Raw genomic sequence first — 18,732 nt, 5'->3', positions numbered from 1 at the left:
TCTGGCGGCAGGCAAGTTAAAAGTGTGCACACGACATATTATAACACATCAGACTCGTTCGACTGTAATGGCGGTCTGATTCAAATGCTTATTTTGTCTAGACTAGATAAAGTGACTGTTATTTCTGAATTAGATAAAGTGATTGTTTGTTCTGTGTTCTAAAGTGAAGCATATTCTTTCCTGTGAATTAGTGTTTATAGTTTCTGAGTTTTTACATAAGTATTTTCCTTCTTTCTTAATTCTTTCTCTTATAGAACTTGTGTTTGTGCGATAGCTATGCAAGATCCTAGATCTACTAGCTTGGACACTTGTGAAATGAATGATAATCTCAACACATTATGTGACATAGCATTAATAAACTGCGATTCAGAAAATATGGAGATTAGTAATCAGCCTAATACTAATAATGATAATTTTGTTTTGAACACATCTATTCTTTCCAATGACTCAACAATCAAACAAATGAAAATCAGAAAATCAACAGATGAATACACACCAGCTAAGAAAACATTAAAAACAAAGGCTGCTAAACAAATAGCAACATCAATGAAGAATCCTAAACCTATCCAAACTCACAACAAATTTCAAATACTAACTACTGCCACGCCCACAGACTGTCATAATACCATCAGTAACACTACACCCTGCGTCGGCACATCTACAACTCCATCAAATATTAATCCCGCAATATGTGCAGTTTCAAAAAACACAATTTCTCAACCCAAACCTAAGAAACCACCACCAATCATTTTATTGACCAAAGTGAATTATTTTGATTTCGCAAAACAACTAAAACAATTTCTACGCGAAGAAATCAATGCACAATATTGCCCACAGGGCTTAAAAATCTTTGCTGCTAATAATGACGATTATAATGACATAGGTAATTACTTGAAAGCTAACAGTTATGAATTCTACACCTTCCCTAATGGACAAGTTAAAGTTCATAAAGTAGTTATGAAAGGTCTACCTGTAGAAACATCAAGTGATACAATTCAAAATGAACTTGTTTTGAAAAAATTTTCGGTCCAAAGTGTCAAACAAATGAAGAAAAAGATAATAGATGACATTTCTGGAGAATTAGTGTCCCTACCTATACCAGTATGGATTATCACTACATATCAAACTCCAGGAACCCCTGACATCCATACTCTAACAGGGCTTTTTAATCTGAAACTAAACATAGAAGATTATAAAAGTTTACAAGGCCCAATCCAATGTTTCAGGTGCCAGGGTTTTGGACACAAAGCTGTCACCTGTTTCGTCCAACCAAAATGTGTGAAATGCGGTAATGCACATTTTACATATAATTGTGATGCAGTCTCTGAAGCAATACCCAAATGTGCAAATTGCAATGCTCAACATACAGCTAATTTCAAGAACTGTCCAAAATTCCTAAAATATACTCAGGGAATGCAAAACAAAAGAGAACAGAGCATTAATAATTTTACTCTTAGAGACCAAGATTTCCCACGTCTTCCAAATAGGAATCCAACTCCCTACAGAAATCACAATCAGGATACGCTTAACAAACAAAGGGACAATTCATCTACAATAGAAGACTTACAAGACATCTGGAATTTTACAAAAAATATTAGGAATTATATCCAGAATTTAAAAGTATAATGTCAAAAATCAAATCAGAAAATAATACTTTGACAAAAATCGGAATACTAATTGAAGGTCTTATAGATATCCTTGATCTCGGAAACGGCAGTGAATAAACCTCTGAAACTAGCCTATTGGAATGCCGATGGCGTAAGAAGAGATTATGATATTCTAACTGATTTCCTTGAAGAGTTTGACATAGACATATTTTTAATTAATGAGACGCATCTAACAGCCAACCAACGTTTCACAATCCGAAATTATACAATATATCGCACAGATGGACCTCGAGGACATTATGGTGGCACTGCTATAGCTGTTAAATCAACTTTATATCACCGACATATATCTACACCTAACTTTACAAATCTTGAAGCTACATTCATAGAAATTCCAATAAACAACTCAAACTTGCAATTAGGAGCTATCTATTACTCTCCAAATCTGAAACTTCTAGACAATGATCTAGATTTGCTTCATGAAATGTCAAAAAACTACATTCATGCTGGTGATTTCAATTGTAAAAACCCAAAATGGAACTCAAGAATTATTACTCCGAGAGGAAAACAACTTGAAGCACACGCTTCCCTACATAAATATAACATAATAGCTCCTTCACAGCCAACTCACTTTCCATACAATAATCTGCATATGCCGGATGTATTAGACATTGCCCTTGTCAATACTACTATTACACCTCTATACATTGAAACAGTTTCTGCTCTGTCTTCAAACCACGACCCAGTCATTCTAGTTCTAGATCACATTCCAGCTTCTTCTATATTAAAAAATGACAAAAGAAAAACAGTCAATTGGAAATTCTTCAGGGAACTCGTAAACTCTTCCGTGCCAGGCAATATAATCATTGAATCAAGAGAGGACTTAGATAAAGCTGTACAAATCTACACCTCCACAATTAGCAGTGCTATCAAAATCGCAAAAACTGCATACAATAAGAACCCAGACACAGCTAAGAACCTAGAAATTCAAACTCTTTGCAAACAGAAACGCTTAGCTAGGAAAAAGTGGCAAAAAACTCGAAATGAAACTGACAAAAATATCTATAACAATTTAAAAAACAAATTACACAGAAGAGCTTTTGAACTGAAAATAGATAAATTTGAAGCCGATGTCAAGGATGCTGCATCTTCGAATACTATCTGGAAAATAACAAAAAGACTTACTTCATCTAACAACATCAATAAACAGCAACCCATACATACTACAAATGGCATCAAATACAATCCACAAGATAAAGCTGAAGCAATTGCTGAATATCTAAAGGATCATTTTAGTGAACCAACTGCTGACCCGAACTATATGATCTCAAATCAAGACATGATTGACAATATTAATAGAGATTTAAAAGTTCATGATGCAAGTACTATTCCTCATACAACCCCTTCAGAAGTTAAAAAAATTATTAAGACTTTAAAATCTTCAAAATCTCCTGGACCAGACAAAATTAGTAACTTAGCTCTAAAAAATCTACCAAAGAAAGCTATATGCCATATTACTAAGTTGTTCAACTCAGCATTGAAAACTCAATATTTTCCCTCATCTTGGAAACATTCACAAATCATTACAATTCCTAAACAGAACAAGAACTCTATGTATTGTCAAAATAGAAGACCAATATGTCTTTTGAATACACATGGAAAATTATTAGAACGGATCATCCTCAAACGAATGTTGCCTTATACAGACACCATTATTCCTCCTTGGCAAACAGCTTTTCAAAAAGGAAGATCAGTAACTCATAATGTAGTCTCTCTCGTAGAAGACATAACCAAAGGCTTTAACAACAAATTCTACACAGCAGCCATCTTTTTGGACGTTTCTAAGGCATTTGATAAAGTTTGGCATTTAGGTCTGCTGTATAAACTTAATAAATTTCTGCCTCGCTCATTAACTCACCTTCTAGCTAGCTACTTAGAAAAGAGATCTTTTCAAGTCCTCATAGATGGCCAACTATCTTCCACTTATATAGCAGAAGCTGGAGTTCCACAAGGCTCTGTACTTGGTCCTATATTGTACTGTCTCTACACTTCTGACATTCCTACTACTCTCAAAACTAAAACACTTCTGTATGCTGATGACACAGTTATATATAGTGTTAAATTCAGTCCTCAATATGCTGTCTCCGCAGTTCAAAACCATGTACTTCTATTAGAAGAATGGCTTAAAGAATGGCGTATTTCTTTAAATCCTGAAAAATGTCAGTCAATAATTTTCTCCAAGTGTTTAAAAAGACCTCGTGACAAAATAAAAATATGCAATCAAGAAATTCAATACAGTGACCATGTAAAATATCTTGGTATTACTCTTGATAACAAATTGTTGTGGCACAAGCATATAAAATCTGTAACAACTAAGAGCTCTCTTAGAATATCTCATCTTTACCCCCTGTTCAAATCTCCTGTCCTCAGTCTAAGAAGAAAAGTTATGCTATACAAAATGCTGATTTTACCGATTCTAACTTACGTTGCCCCGGCTTGGTGTTATATTCCAAAAACAGTGTTTCAACCTCTTCAAATTGTTCAAAATAAAGTGCTCCGAATAATACATAATTCAGACTGGTACACAACAAATGCACAAATACACTTTGATTTGGACATGACATTTCTGAAAGACTCATTACGTGAACAAGTTAAGAAGTTTTATAACAGTGCAAATTCAAGTGAAAATCCATTCATCAAGCGTCTTGGTCAATACAATGCAAATTTCTACAAGAAACACAGAACACCAAAATCCTTTTTAAGTGAATAACATGCACTTTTCCACAACCTCTGACTTCCTTAAACCTACACTAATGTCTCTGTGCCCAATTGTTTTGACAGCTGGACATGAACAATATTTGTGCATCGTTATTTTAATTTACACTAAAATACGAAAAGGCAGAAAACATATTTGTTTTGGAACTTTATCAATAAATTGCTGAATGTGAAAAAAAAAAAAAAAAAAAAAACACATCAGAAAACGGGTTTTGCGTAATTTATTATATATTTTTAGCTATACAATAAGTGTATATGGTTCTTACTAATTCTACTTTAGAATCCTGGAAGAATTTCACACGCAGTTAATTTACAAGTTTCACAAGCTGGGAATAAACGAAATTCTTTCTGCTCCTTACAACTGAATCATGGCCCTGATCACGTATCATGGTTTGAAATAATATAATTGTTTGTACGTGGACGGTTAATTCAATTCATTCCTAAATATATTTATAAACCATTGGAACTCTATATTTCCTGTGAGAAGGGTCAAAATTGTAGGGCATATCTCGTAGGGTACATCGCGTGGTGAACTCCTCTCTCTATTTCCTGAGAAATGAACTATTTTCCATACCGCAAATTGGGGTAAACTCGGCCGCTGAGGTAAACTTAAAAATGAAAAAGGGGAAGATTTAAACCTTAATTTGACAGACATTGATTTATTAAGTTCATTATTTTTTTCAATTTTTTATTATTTTTAGTCGCTAATAGTGCTGATATTATGGTTTAAATTTTTATGAAAACTTTGCCGCATTTTACATTACATTTCCCGTTTTCACACATAAGCTTAATTTCAACTTACCCTACCTATATAATACGTAATTTACATCCACTTACTGTTATTATGACGTAGGTGAGAACAAATGAATACACAATTTTGTTGAAAAAATTGTAACTTCAATTAATTCAGAAAAATGTAGACCTAATTTTATTTTCAGAGCAGAAGTGGTGTAAGTCAAAAATGGGTAATGAGGGGTTAAAGTAAACATTCTGTAAAATACAGCGCAAAGTAGCAGTTAATATTGAATTTATTTAAATTATTAGGAGTCAGTGAATAGCACGAAGGATATATTGCTACTTTGCGCTGTATTTTACAGAATTTTTACTTTAAACCTTATTACCTAATTTTGACTTATACCACTTCTGCTCTGAACAGCTCAAATAATCGCTAGTAATGTAAAATCAACACCAATAACAGTCATGCAAATTATTACAGAAAAGATTGATTTTTATATTAAATTTAAAAAGGCTCTTTTATTTCTTGAGAACCTAATACGTCATCACATGAATCTACACCAACACATCAGAAATTTATCGACACAGTCTGGATTTATTCAAGAAGTGAATATTTTGCTAAAGGATTATAATACGCCATGAATTCTTGAAAAATTAACACCATAATCCCTACTTGAATGCAATATAACATTCAACTTTTGAAAAATATAAAGAAAAAAACATGAATAGAACAATTATGGAATTACTTGCATTAAAAACTGTAGATACATTATCCAAAATCGGAATGGTTACACATTTACACATGATCTCTGCAAAACAATACTATACTGTAACAGGTATTTACTTTGTTTTTATTTAAACTCAATTTCCTGACATACAAATAGGGGAACAACTGGATAATACGCACGGCAGACCAATATCGATAGTCGACTCTACTCGCTGGCCACTAGTCACCGGGCCGTACCGAGCCGTATCAAACAAAATATAATCGAAATGGTGGTAGTCAAATTCGCGACTATATTCTTAAATAATTCACTCCATTAGTCAAGTTCAAGGTTTTATGTAGTACAGCGGCGGTTTTTTGAATGCATTAAATGATAATGAAGATGTAATAAGATAATAAACTAGGTTATCACAAGGAAATTAACAGGAAAAAAGATGTGTTTCACGGAATACAATTAAAATGACGGAAAGTAAATTTCCGGTTAATGTTCGCCAAAGCGTAAAGTACGTAATTATGACGGCGTTGCTGTTTTATTTCTGGCCTATAGAAAAATACCTAGCCTTTTACGAAAAAAAAATTTAAGGACCATGAAATTATTCACCGCTTTCATTATAGGCCTATTATTTTTTAACAATATTACGAATCAAAAACTGTCATATTATATAATTTTAACTACTACATGGACGAACCAAATCAAGCTAACCTAACCTAACCTAACCAAAGCTAACCTAACCTAACCAAAGCTAACCTAACCTAACCAAAGCTAAGCTAACCTAACCAAAACTAATCTAACCTAACCAAAGCTAATTTAACCTAACCTAAGCTAACCTAACCTAAGCTAACCTAACCAAAGCTAACCTAACCTAACCAAAGCTAAGCTAACCTAACCAAAACTAATCTAACCTAACCAAAGCTAATTTAAGCTAACCTAACCTAATCTAAGCTAAGCTAACCTAACATAACATAACATAACCTTCGTAAATGCAAGGCCTGTAACCGGAGCAAGAAGGGATCTCAATCATTTAATCTGCAAGTACACGCAAAAATAAATTCAAGTAAGGATCACGCTCCCACTGCATGATAGGTCCGCGCATGCGCTACAGCAAAACTGTTTCTGTCCCGAGCCTCTCATCTAAGGCACTCGTCATAATTTACTCGCAATATTTACGCAAATACACATTGTCGCTAACAGTGGTGCTATCTCTCAATAATGTTCAGAACGAAGGAGGTAGACAGAGAGAGAAAAAATTTCTCCCGCCAACTACGCCACACACCAACGTCACGTTCTTATGTTGGTGACATTGTGTATTTACTTAAATTTGGTGCTAAACGTAACGGCACGGTTCAAAGTGACCGTGCTAATTCTCCAGTATAGCGCAAATAGGTAACTGAAAACTAATAAATGTTTTATAGAACACAATACGTAGGCTACCTACAGCGTGGATTATAGGTTATGACTGAGTTATGATTTTCTCTTGGTCTTTAGGGAATCTGAAGAACGACAAATTCGGAGATTTAAACTTGTTGTTACTGCAATTTTCGTCATTGCACACATTGTCTTTATTCCGACGCATGATTAAAACGTTATTATAACATCTCGCATACCTTCAAAGCAAGTGCTGGCTGTATCAATCCTATGACCAGTGCCTTGCCTGCCGCTTGAGCGCTAGTGTCGTGAATGTTGGCAAAAAGAGTGTTGAAGTTGCGCGACTGTATATATTAGACTGTGATAATACTAACTTCATCACGAGCCCCTACCACGCCGTAGCGAAGAAGTGAGAAATATGTTCCCAAATAGAAGCAGCAGAAAGCCGCCATTTGTTAGGTAGAAAACGCGCGGGATTTCGAAACCGCTATTTCAATACGTGTTGTATTGCGTATCCGAAAGCTAAATGTTTTTGCTTAAAGGAACAATACTTCCTTTGCGATACCTTTAATACCGTGTCTCTACTGTCAGCAGAGTTGCTAGGTTTTCTGCGAGGGAAGTCGGGATATCAGAAGCTAATCTAAGACATTAGACTTGTCAACAATTTACCCTATCATAAGATTTATAGCAGTTTTCTGCACAGTGTTCACGTGCTTTTTAATGTAATAGGCCTATTCACCTTCGCGAGAAACACTAAAATACGAAGGACACACAGTACAGTGAACACGTCCACACATGTGGAGTAACGGTTAGCGCGTCTAGCCCCGAAACCAGGTGACCCGGGTTCGATTCCCGGTCGGGGAAGTTACCTGGTTGAGGTTTTTCCGGGGTTTTCTCTCAACCCAATATGAGCAAATGCTGGGTAACTTTCGGTGTTGGACCCCGGACTCATTTCACCGGCATTATCACCTTCATCTCATTCAGACGCTAAATAACCTCAGATGTTGTTAAAGCGTCGTAAAATAACCTACTACACTACAATAATTTTTTCTTGTACTAACCGCGAATAGCCTATGTTTTAACAATTTGCTAATAAATTAATTTTGGAACCGGTACTGCAACAGTATCACTATCTGACGATGAATCCATGTTTAAACGTAGTTCACTAAACTACAAAATGCAGCAATTGTATGTCTCTGTTATTAGTGTAATGTACGACATAAAAACGCTATCTTTCTTTCCAGTGAACGCACTTGAAATACACAATGTTTACTAATTGCGAGAACAGCGACTAGGGATCGGAACGGATTAATGAACAATGCGGTAGAACTAGAAGAAGTATTATTTTGCGAGTTTAGTTATCAGCTGGGCTACCTCATAGACTTACTAAATATCCGCAGGTTATCTCTGTGTTTACAATGTTACCATTTGAGTCAATATATTCGTGTAAATAAAAATATCGGATAATAGGAAATACAGACTAATTTGTTTAAATATGTTCAAGGCTAATAACTGTAAAATCGGGATTTTTGTCTCTCTTTAATCGGGACTCAACCAGGGAATTGGGAGAATCCCACCTAAATTGGGATACCCGACAACCCTGGCTGTCAAATTTTTAATTCAATCTGTAGGTTAAACTGCTGTATGAAGTCAAAAAAATAGTAGCAGCAGTAGCAGCAACAGTAGTAGTAATAATAGCAGTAGCAGAAGCAATAGCATAAGAAAATGTTTCATTAATCCGTAACTAAGACAGGAATTACTTTCAATCAGTTATATAAAAAAATATATTTCTTTGATTTATGCAGTTTATGTATGTTTAAGTTCGGTGAATAATTGTATTATTCATGTATGCACTGAAATAACAGCTGTTTGAAGAAAATAAATGCTATAGAGTGAGTGAAGGACAGTAACAGTGTATAATAACGTAGTTTGAAAGGTAATTACTATCTTCGAAATGAGTTGAACACACTGAATGATTCAATGTAGGGTAGAAATTCTCTCTGCGGATTTCACCTATCCACTTTCGGTTAAGGGCATCTTTACTCAGAGGAAACTTGAAGCATAAAGAGTCACATGGCAAGTACAATAGTTTGTCTTCTGTTACATAATATGGAGAACAAATCGTCGTAGAAATTAAGGATTAACTAACCAGTGAAATATAACATTTGTTCCTTCTTTATCGTTACATCCGTGTGCATTGCTGCAATAAAAAGCAGCACACGAAAGAACCATACTTATTCAGCTCTACCAAACAAATGGCCGCTCGTCGACTGTTCAATTTGGGAACATAACACTAGCGCCAGTGAGCGGTCTAGCGGTTATTTAGTAAGTCTATGCTTCATCACAGTCATGTCCTACAACATCCGAGCCACGTCCCTTTGTTTTGACTAACCGAAACATGGCGGACCAATGTTCAATTGTCAACTTTCTGAGGTCTTTGGCCTCTCTATAGTATCTAACTCGTTGGGTTAAACCACAGTCTAGTATATACAGTCGCGAAGCTCAATACGTAGTAAATATGCAAACATTAGATAGTTGCTCACCACTAGGATCGCTAATATCGCCTCATTACAGGCAATACAAAATAGTACCGTCACAGTCTATTGTTTCTAGCACCCTCAAAACTCAAGCTTCGTGACTGTATATAGTAGACTGTGGTTAAACTATAAAACGCCTTTGGTCTCGTTGGTTTGAGAAAACCGAATAGAAAACATTCTGAGATACGAAACGAAATTTTTCCAGAGGAGTAGTGAAATTCTGGTTTTCCTTGTTGGCTGCAATCAGTGTTGCCAATTCAGCAGTTTTCCCGCTAGATCTAGCGTTTTCCAGTGTTAGTTTAGCGGATAAAATTGATTAAATTGGTATTGCTGATATAGGGATTTAGCGGGTATTTTTAGCACTCATAGCGGCAAAATAATCTAATTTTACATTGACAATATAGCAATTTAGCGGTTTCTGCACGGTCTCATAGCGGATTTTTTAGAATCGAGTTGGCAACACTGGCTAGAATGTAAAATGGGGTCTGGCAGAAACCGCTGAAAGTGAATTGTGAAAATGTAAAAAAGAAAATATGTAGAAAATGAGTTTATTAAAACCAATAATAGTAGTAGTGAAAGAAATGTTCGTTGTGGAACAAATTTGGCATCATGTTAGTCTGAATTACCGGTAATAACGCAAAAATAAAGGGGTTCGAAATTCTGAAGTGATGTGAGGTTAAACACATGTGGAATGCATTTATATTCTTTGCCGAGTACCATTGTTACACTGTGAGAACGTCCTCATGTTATAAATTTGTATATGTGTTTGACCCTAAATGCCATTATCAATGTATATGCCTATGGCTCTTGTAAAAGCCTTTTCTTTCAACCACTGTAAACATGGAGTGGCAAAAGCAATACTTTTGGTTTTACGAACTACATGCAAAACATCTTGCAAGTTTTTTTCACTTAATTACCCAGAAAGAACGTTAATGAGCTCAACGACAGATGTGCTTGATGATTTTACTGATAAACTAATACAGGAGAAGTCTGACAAATGGAAGTGTATCACTGCACAGAAAGTTCAGTCAAAAATGTCATATGGTGGATGTCAGAAGCAGCAAGATGACATAGAGTTGGACAACGCAAAGATAAAGATTACTTCTGTAGACAAGTTGCTTGAAAATGCTTTAAATATGAAGGATTTTAAGAATGCTATGTTAATACTAAATTACTGTACAAAAGAACATTTTTGTCCTTCTTCAGAAATGCTATTGAAAGTCGCAAGTATGTTTTCAAGACATGGTGACAAAACTGGAGTATGTGCTATACGGAAAATTTGCAGAGTTTATAATACAGCATTACTTATCAGTCAAGCAGATTATAAACATTATTTGGCCGAAGCTGCTTGGATAAATGGTAATGTGAGGGAGGCTTTGGACTTGTTTGCGGATGTGTATAAGCATAGTGCCACTTTACGCAGGAAAGTTCGGAATATGACAAAATTTTTATTTGCAGAATGTATATCCAAAAGAAGTGAAGCATCTGTTGTTTTGATAACTAATTTTGCGAAAAACTTCGCCGACGACTATAAGGATTATTATTTCTTGTCATCCCTTTGGCAGTTTTGCTTTTTGAGTGAATGGTTTTCAGATCAGAAAATGGCTCAAGAACTTCTTGAGCAATACGAGGGTCTCAGAAAAGCAATCAAGGATAAAATATACGTAATTGCTTTGACTGCACTAAAACAAGACGATGTGGAAGTAGTCCATCGGGTTCTTGAAATTGTGTTGCGCTATAATATGAGACAACAATATACAGTCATACTTCGAGAATATTTTGATTATAAATGTAAGTATGTTTGAAGATGTTGGTGTTTGAAATGTCAGTACCTATTCTTTTTATTCATAGGCCTAGTTACCTACATAACGTACCACTACTTACTATTACCACCACCACTACAATCGATTAAAACAACTGAAAGGGTCACGGAAAGAATCTCAGTCACTTTTTATTTATTGGTCCCATCTGCTAGACCATAAATCTTTCTAGGAAATCAGAATAGGAAAAAGCCTGCATTGTAACAGGTAGCATAGTCGGTATAGTGCTGGCCTTCTGTGCTCAAGGTTGCGGGTTCGATCCCGGCCCAGGTCGATGACATGTGACAGGCTCATGTCAGTATATTTACTGGCATGTAAAAAAACTCCTGCGGGACAAAATTCCAGCACACCAGCAATGCTGATATAACCTCGGCAGTTACGAGCGTCGTTAAATAAACCATAATTTAAATCCAGATGTTTGAGATGGGCAGGGCATGCAGCACACATGGGTGAATCCAGAAATGCGTATAGAGTGATAGGGATAAAGACCTTAGGGGATGCCAAGACGTAGATGGGAAGATAATATTAAAATGGATTTGAGGAAGTTGGAATATGATGATAGAGACTGACGGCGGACTTATGTAAGGGCAGCAATGACCCTTCAGGTTTTCTAAAAGCCATTTGTAAGTAAGTAAATCTAACCAAGGATGACTGCACAGGGTAGGGACCAATGGTGGGCTTATATTATTGTGAGGGTGGCAATGTACCTGCGGGTTATTTAAAAGCCATTTGTAAGTAAGTAAGGATGACTGTAGTAAATTGTTTCCTCTTGAAAATTCGCTTTATGTTCATTACTAGTAGGGTATATTTTGATATTTTTAATAGTATTTGTATTGGAAGATGTGAAGAGTTGGGTAGATTGTTATGTGTTCTTATACTGGTTGAGTGAAAGAGAAGGCCTTATGGCCTTAACTCTGCCAGTAGAAATAAATAAATAAATAAAGATATGTCAGTGAAGTATTTATGTTTTAGATTTTGTTCTGTCAGTCAATATAATGTCTGATATGTTTCTATTGAAGGCTGTTTAGCGCATTTTGTATTTCACGGCTAATGTAACTTGTTGCAGGCTGTAGTCTATGCTTCTCCATCTGCTTTATGGATTGACAAGTACTTTATTCATAATCTTGACAGTGCTATGGTGTATTTGTATTATGTATTTACTTGTTCTTTACATACATCCAGATGTTATGTGGCCTGTTATGATTGTTATCATTATCATCATCATCAATTTCATCAACAACTTTATTTCTACTTTCTCACTTGAGAAAGTATTGTGAAGATGCAAAATACCGATTTCGAGATTTTCGCGGAAATATATATTTTTAGCACCATTGATACAAAAAAAAAAAAAAAGAAGTAATTTTGAACATGAACATTCTCCCTCTCCCACGTCCCCTTTTCTTTTTCAGTGTTTTTAATTTTCTACAGGGCACTACTTTAAATTAAATTCAAGGGTCATATTTTTGTTCTAGGTGCCCTGGGGGACCTCGAGGGGTGTTCAGCAATAATATCATCAGCATCAGAACTGAATGTGTCACTGAAAGCTGAGCAGCATGAGAGGTTTCTGGTCCTTCTGTTGGATTCAACGAGCAAGTACAAGCCATTCAGAAGGACTAAGCAACAGAAACGTCTGCATAGACCATTACAAGTGCCTTCGTTCCAATTGAAGTTCTGAACTTAAATGTACCTAACATGGAAAAGTAATTATGTACCTATTATAAACACATTGTTTCATTTTTTGTCTGATGATTTCAAACAAATAGGTCTCCTAGAAGCAAATTTGCTTATCGAATCCGAAAATGTCCTCAGTTTTTCTCCATCACGTCAGAATTTTCACTAATGGCGAGAATTATGTGAAAATGCAACAAAATTATGAGATGTAGATTCATTTTCCGGGCTGAGAGGCAGTGGTCTATTAGTTGGTTTTATACCAGACGTTTCGTCTGCAACTGCGGCAGACATCTTCAGTGGAGTGGTATCCGAGGTCGCAAGACTCTTCTCGGCGTACCTGAGGCAACTGAGGTACAGGTACGCCGAGAAGAGTCTTGCGACCTCGGATACCACTCCACTGAAGATGTCTGCCGCAGTTGCAGACGAAACGTCTGGTATAAAACCAACTAATAGACCACGGCCTCTCAGCCCGGAAAATGAATCTACATCTATAGACTCCGGCCGTGAAAGCCTACACTGCAAAATTATGAGAATTAGAATAATTTTAAAATGTGTTACAACACAATACAATATCCAACAAAGAGAAATAAAATAATTCTGTTAACAATACAAATGTTTGCTTTTTGTTTATGAGTTGAATTTCTGCCGTTTAGGCTCATATAGCTAGTGAAACCGTCTCTCTTCAGCATTAAACAGAAATTCGCCTTCATATACTTAGTCCATTTTCCTTGATACCTCTTTTCCATTTCCTTTATGTCTTGGTGAAATCTTTTACCTCGCTCTTCACTTAAACTACTCAGATTTTCTGGGAAATATTTCAAATGCGAGACTAAGAAATGCACCTTTACACTCATATTGCAACCAAATTTTTTAATGCTATATAGCATGTCATTCACAATTTGTTCATAGTTTGGATTCTGTACATTTCCTAAAAAGTTAAAGGTAACATTCTTGAAGGCATTCCAGGCCTGTTTCTCGCACTCGTTCATTGATTTCAAATTCCTTGTTCATCATTAATAACACGAAAATTCCGGCTGTAATTTTTTACATATACTTGAAACTTTCACTTTTCCTGCTGAGGACGTTTTCTAAATATTTCATTAGGCATAATTTAATGTGTAAGGGGAGGGGGGCGCAACACCTTCTTTGGATCAACTATGGGATTGTATTTTATATTTTTTGGTCCTGGAGTATACACATTTCTACAAGGCCACTGCTTTTCTTTCCCAATGTTCGTTTCTTACTTGACTGTCCCATTTGCAAAGAAAGCATTTTTGTAAATCCAGATTGTTGACCTAGAAATAAGCCAATTACTTTGAAATCTCCACACAGTAATCAACCATGATCATTGTAATAGACTATCTATCACCAATTTTATGTTTCCGTAAGTCTCCTTTAAAGAAACAGAATGCACTATAAGGATAGACGAGTGTAACAACTTCTTTTATTTAGAGGAGTCTATAAAGAATCTCCAGTCAGAAGCTTTATATGTAATGCCGAAAAAGTCATTAAATCAAGAATATTATTATAGTACATTAGTTTTAAAGGGGGTTTCCTCGACCACATGATCCTTCACAATAAAGGAAAGAAGGGGACTGCCTCATTCTTACTCAAAAAAGGAAACGTGGTTTTACAAATATTCTTGATTTCCCACAGCTTAGGTGATTTACCCCAACTACAAGGGTAGTAAACATTCTAAAACTTCTTCTAACATACTGAAAGACTTTATGATAAAATATTTTGTAATGTAATAGTATTTTTAAGATCCGCTACTTGCCACTTTTCATCATTAAAAATTATTTTATATATTTTTCCCCAAAATGGCCAAAACCTACTTCTGCCGATTTTATGGAAACCTGACGTGATAGAAAAAATTGATGATATTTTTGTACTCAGCTTCAAAAACTACATAAGAAACAATGTTTAATTTGCAATCATAAATTTCATGCATATCAGTGTATTAATTGTTTGCTCTGAATAAAGGAGTAATTAGTTAATCTTGTTTATTTTAAAAGTTGTCTTTTGCATTTAACATGTATATGCCAAAATAAACTTCGTGCTTACTGTGGCTTTCTTGAGATCTAGATCAATCATGTCAGACTGAAGCGTTATGCCAACCTTATTGATAGGCAACATCTTAACAGAGGAAAAACCGAATTCATCCAAGTTACAGATATGGGCAGATGAAAGGGAAACTGACATAAATCTTCAAACGTTTTCCAAACACTGGTGACAATAACACTCTCACTTCCAAGGACGTTGTAACCACCTTAAGTTAGAATGTTCAGAACGTTGCAAAAAGTATTTTTTAATGAAACATCCACGCTCTGGAAGGTTTATTATTTAAACCTGGATTTAATTACAATACACAACTCAACCTTATAGAGTGCAAGTGTTTCGTTAAAAAATACTTTTTTCAACATTCTAACTTCTGGCAGTTACAATGTTGAGGTGATCCAGTCAATTGTATATTAATATGCTTAAGCAAAGTGTTACATTAGTGTAGAACTGGCGCTAAAAGGCAGTGCCAAACATAATTGAAATCAATTCATTTTCCTTCCATAAGAACAGTATGTCTTTAGCGAGAGCCATCAATGTCTCTGAAATGGGCTGTGTGACACCTCTGGTCTAAATTAAAATGTACAGTAATCACTAATATACAGAGTGACTCAAAATAACACCGACAACTCTCAATATGTTTTACATGATAATTTTTTAAGCAGAGACCCATATCTAGAAATACATAGTTTGGGTACTGTGAGATGTCAAAGTGTGATGATGCTTCGGATATAGTAATGGACGTGTGTTCCACATTTTGTCAGTAAACATCCACCAACACAACAGCAGCATCACATCAAGCTTTAAATTATAAAATGGGTTCGATTTGTCGACCTCAAACTTGATTACAAATCGTACAGAGATTGGCATATGCAGTCAAAGACGTGTGGTTGTGTACTAGGTATTTCAGTTGCTGCGTGGATTTGTGTGGTAAGGTCCTCTGATGTTACAGGAGTCTCGTACACCATATCTTCATAGTCGAGAGGCGTAAGACAAACAGCTGCCCCTTATCATTGCCATCCATTCTGCTGTATGCAAGCAGGATATCAGTCATTTTCATTTTCGTAGTTGTGTACTGATACATGTCTTACTGCTGTCAACAAACTGCCCGATTAGGATGTGTAGCATGGACTATGGAGTGATGTCGCTCATGTGCAGTTAGTTCATCCATCTTGCGCTTATGGCTAATGGGTTGCATAACTACCAGGACGCCAAAAATAATAGGAACAAATTTTGACACCCCATTGCAGTCAAACCACGCATTTCAGGACATGGGTCTCCTCTTGAAAAATGATCAGTTTGTTGTCCTGTACAGCATACTAAGAGTTGTCGATATTATTTTGAATCACTCTGTATAAATACAGCATATAAATCAGTTAACTTGGCATATACCTATTTATGTTGTTTCCCTTTATTTCTCTAATCTTAAGGGAACTAAAGGAAAAAACAGAAATTTTACACTTAAGCTTCAGTTTTGTAATTGCATTCTCTTTATTTAATGTTTCCCCCCCTCCCCCAAATTACACAGGTTGTCTGAGACGATAAAATGATATAGCGATGGTGAAGCAAGCTGTAATAAAATGTAGAGCAATAAGAGTACTGCAGCTGTCACGTTGTCTCAGACTGTGTGAGATATCAAACCTTGGGTGATGCAATACTGCATCTGGACCTGACTAATGAATTTTACAAGACAAATGTTACAATTGGTAGAAAACTGTAATCCAATACTAAAATTATCTAGAACATAAAAATAACCAAGTAAAAAATTATGGGTGTAGCAGATTTATAACCCCTTTAGCATAGCAGAGGTATTAAAAAAATTAACATAACCTTCTTATAATATTCCTAACTGCCCCAACCTAAATCCTTATTTCAGTCCTACCATACACCAATTCCACAGATTATATTCTTTGTGCTTTTTCATACTTCTCGTTGGCATAGTTAATATTGACATGCTGAAAGCTGTGCATTCCTTAGTCTCTTAACCCTTCATCAGTCTCCAATTGTCTGGCGTTTCTCTGTGTACTCTTGACATTTCTCCCCTGTTTATTATTTTCTGAAGTCTCTGAATTCCTATTTGTCTCTGCAGTGTTGTACCAGCCATGAATTTCATTGCTAATTTCACCGATTTGCTTGCTTATAACACTAGCTCGTTGCCCTTCCATTGCTCTGTTCGACTATTCATCTTCAATTATTCAACTTTGGTCCAAAACTCTGGTCAATCGCAATTCGTTTCACACTATTCAAGATCATATATTTTTCCATTAATTTTTAATTTGTCTTTAATTCATAACTGCACAATGTCTTTCTTGCTGTTTTTAGAAATGGTAACAATTTTCTTCTTCTCATTTTCAGATCTCAATTTTGTCCCTTTAAGGTTTTTCAATTTGTTCATAATTACTTCTTTTATTCTTAAACTTCGAAATTTTACTAGTACTGGGCACATTTTTCCCCTTGCCTAATCTGTATATTTCTTTTATGTGGACGTCAACTTCTACTTTGAATAGTTCCATATATAATACAATGGACAAAGATGAGAGAGAGAATGTTTTTTCTATTCCCCAGGTGGATATGCACATTTGGACCATTTTTGCTCCTGTGTATATTGATTCATTAGGGCTTTAACTTGATGTCTGATAGCCTATGCCAGCTAACCATGGGTCATTTTATTTTCTCAATATGTGAAATATTTGTAGATGCTGCAAGAAATTATTTCGAATTTTTTACGAAATATATATATATATATATATATATATATATATATATATATATATATTTTTATTCCTAAGGAAGAAGTGTCGGTAGAAAAAAAAGGGAACAACTTTGAAAGATTAAGCAAAATCAATTAAATGAACTACCGGTACTCGAAGTATATGAAGTGTGGAAATGTTAAAGAGTAAAAGTGATTTTGGTTTTTGTAACGAGAGGTGGGAAGGATTGTAAATGTAATTATAGTTACTCTAAGTGTGATAGACACTAAAAAAGAATGATCAATATTCAGAAAGATGAAACAGATCAATAGACTAAACTGTATTAAGAAAAGTAGAGATTTCTATTGCTTAAAGTGTGAGAAGTGCTGAGATGTGGGTATTGCAGTTATTTTAGTAAGACCAGAATTCAAGAAGGAACTTTAGTGGAGTTGATCTGTGAGGAGAAATAACATAGTAGTGATGGTGAGAACAATAGTTTGGGAAATAGATTCCACATCAGGACATCAATAAAATTATAGACTAATGTAGACTAATTAGAGAGGTATGATGTGAAGGTGCACTACAACATAATTATATTGACAATAAATACCATATATCAATGGTGTTCAACAGCAACCTCATATGTCAAGATATTCAATTTTACAGAAGAAAAAAAAAAAAAAATTTAAATGTATGTACAGTATGTATTTACACTGCAAGTGGGCAAACACCCGATGGCAGTGATAACT

Source organism: Periplaneta americana, chromosome 16, assembly GCF_040183065.1.
Source record: "Periplaneta americana isolate PAMFEO1 chromosome 16, P.americana_PAMFEO1_priV1, whole genome shotgun sequence".
NCBI classification, from domain to species: domain Eukaryota; kingdom Metazoa; phylum Arthropoda; class Insecta; order Blattodea; family Blattidae; genus Periplaneta; species Periplaneta americana.
This window is presented reverse-complemented; position numbering follows the sequence as displayed.